Here is a 3,331-nt window from a genome sequence, read left to right on the forward strand (position 1 = left end):
ACAAGAGATGGTCATTCCTTAAATGGACTATAAGCTATTCTATAGTTAACTCACACAGTTTGGAATAGGTTTCCATGAGTCGGCAGTATCTAATGAGTTTGTCAGTGAAGAACAGGTGGTAATTAGTGTTAAGTATCATCTACTAGTAGGCTACATTAAATTAATCAATACCATAGTGTTTATATGCATTTTACACAAGTACAGACCTCTGGAGGGCCCTGGTCAACTACAGTAACTATATAGGGTTTAAGTGGTTATTAAAGGCAATAGACATAAAGTTTACTTGTGTTGAGTTTTGGGTTTTAGGACAATATAGTATGCCTTGTCTAATGGTGGTGTTTCTAAGTCATAATACTGTAGGCACCCAACCATACCTTAAATTTGTACAAAGATTCACTATTCACAATAATAATAATAATAATGATAATAATAATAATAATAATAATAATAATAATAAACTTTATTTATATAGCACCTTTCATACATAAATGTAGCTCAAAGTGCTTTACAGAGCAGAAAAGATAATAAAAACAAAAGCAAAACAAAACAGCATTAAAACAGGCATGCAGTTAAAACAATAGGACAATAACGCAGTGTCAAATCAGGAGAAGGCAGTGGTACAAAGATAGGAACAGATAAAATAAGGCAACGACATTAAAAAACAAGCAGTAATACAATACAGTGAGGACGTGAATAACAAAAAAAAAAAAATATCACTTAAAAGCAATGTTGTAGAGGTGGGTCTTGAGCTGAGCTTTAAAAATGTCTACAGAGGCTGCCTGACGAAGGTACAGTGGGAGCTTGTTCCATGCCGACGGCCCGTAGAAGCAAAAAGCTGCTTCCCCGTATTTTTTAGTTGCCATTTTTAGGCAAAGCGAGCAGGCCAGCAGTGGAAGACCTTAGGGGCCGGTTTGGGACATATTTAGGCAGGCAGTCATGTAGGTAGGAAGGTGCGAGACCATTGAGAGCTTTATAGATATAGACAAGTAGAATTATTTTAAAATCAATCCTAAAAACAACAGGAAGCCAGTGCAGTGATGCCAAAACTGGAGTAATATGTTCTCTCATCTTAGTTCTAGTTACAACTCTAGCTGCTGCATTTTGGACAAGTAGTCTGTCAGTTGTTTTCTTAGGCAGTCCTGAAAAGAGCGCATTGCAGTAGTCAAGCCGAGAAAAAACAAAGGCGTGGATTAGCGTTTTTGCATCATCCAAGGACAAATAGGCTCTGATTCGTGCAATATTTCTATATTTTAAGGTGAAAAAAGGCAATCTTGGTAACATGATTAATGTGTGAATTAAAATTCAATTCAGAATCAATAATAACCCCCAGGTTCTTTACTGTACTGTTACTTTCTACAGTCAGGTTGCCAAGCCTGCTTATTATTGATTCTTTCTGCTCGCTAGAACCGATTATGAGAACTTCTGTCTTATCCTCATTTAGCTTGAGAAAGTTCTCACTCATCCAACATTTGATGCTAGCCAGACAGGTCAGCAGTGGGTCTAAGGCACAGGGATCATCTGGGGCCACAGAAAGATATAGTTGGGTATCATCAAACTATATCATCAAATGAAAATTGACTCCGTGATTGGTAATGAGTTCGCCCAATGGCAGTATGTACAAGGAGAAAAGCAGAGGACCAAGAATCGAGCCCTGTGGAATACCAGAACTGATGTTGTGTTTGTCTGAGTCAAACTCGGCTAGATTGACAAAGTAACTTCTGTTTGATAGGTAGGAGAACCAGGACAGGGCCGTACCAGACAGGCCTATCCAGTGCTCCAGACGCTGTATTAAAATTGAATGATCAATCGTGTCAAATGCAGCCGTTAAATCTAGAAGTAAGAGAACGGATACATGTTTCTTGTCAGCAGACACCCTAAGATCATTCATTAGGACTGGGATATGGTCTAGGAACTTATTCCCTTGACTCCCCCCCCCCCCCCCCCCTGAGGGGACCAGACAGACAGACAGGGTCGAAGGACGAGGATTATGTATTTCTTTATCTCTGTCTCTTCCTGGGACACGACCCTGCACATTATCATGGCTTAAGGCAGACAATATGTGAATGCTTCTGTATAGGCTTTAGCAATTAAACACTTTGACTATGTAGCAGGGCACAGGAAATTGCATACGCGCGGCTAGTCAGTCAGTCAGTCAGTCAGTCTGTCAGTCAGTGTGTGTGTGTGTGTGTGTGTGTGTGTGTGTGTGTGTGTGTGTGTGTGTATCTTGCTGAGGGAGGGGACGCCAATTAACACTCGTCTCAAAGCAGCATGTTAATTCCTGTGCTGTTGCTCTGTGTGTGAAACCATTTTCCAAAAACCATCAAAGAACTATGCCTATTCCATTAGAAAAACGGAATATATGGGGGCCATCTTGCCACAGATATGGTTAAAAGATATGGGGGGGTTACATTAAATAAATAGTATGTATTCAGCAAAAAAGATCATGATGTAATCATTACCATGCTCTATCGTATAGCCTACTGTAAATTGACGTACCGGTCTTCATCTTCCCTATTTCTCACAATGGATGTGTGGAGTGAATCTACAATTGGTAGAATGCCATCAAACTTGTAAGGCTTGTTTGACAGCTCGGCTAAATCAGCCCTCGCCCTGGCCTCCTGCTGCAGTCGATCGGCGCAGTGGACCGCTAGAGGGCGTGGTAGGACCAACAGCTGTGAAAAGGTGGACCAGCTAGGGTCCCCCATTGAATAGCGACTGTCAAATGGACCTATCTAAATGGACCCTTATACATTTTTAATTCTTACTCTTGAGAGTGTGTAAAATTAATGAATCGAAATGGTCCATTACGGGTCCATTTTACACTCTCTCAAGAGTGACATTACATTACTAGTCTACAAAGAATTGATATTTTGATCAACGTTTGCCTGTTATCTCTCCTAGCCTACCAACATCAATACAACATGGAATTGTGGATAAAATATTATCAAACGAGTGAAACTAATATATTATATTCTTTAATTTTGGGTCTGAGAGAGAGGCTAAATAAATCTTAAACGGTGGTCCGTGGTGTCTCAATGCTGAATAAATAATGGGCCTTGATAATATGAAAAAGGGTTGAAAACCACTGCTAATTTCAAGTTCAACGTTAACCACCAAACCAGCCGGTCACGGTGCATTGCGTCCTCCAGACACTGGAGTAGGGGTCTCCTCTAGTCTAGACTCTAAACTCTAGACTCCACCCAGTGATGGAAGAGAGAGAAGCATCGCCATGTGGGGCGGATTATAATGTTGTGACGCCGAAGCAGGAGAGGAGGTTTCATCAGCACGCCTTTTCCTCAATTCCTTTGTACACACACTACAGCAGAGCAGA

The sequence above is a fragment of the Protomyctophum parallelum genome (genome assembly GCF_964188405.1).
Source record: "Protomyctophum parallelum genome assembly, chromosome: 4".
NCBI lineage: Eukaryota > Metazoa > Chordata > Actinopteri > Myctophiformes > Myctophidae > Protomyctophum > Protomyctophum parallelum.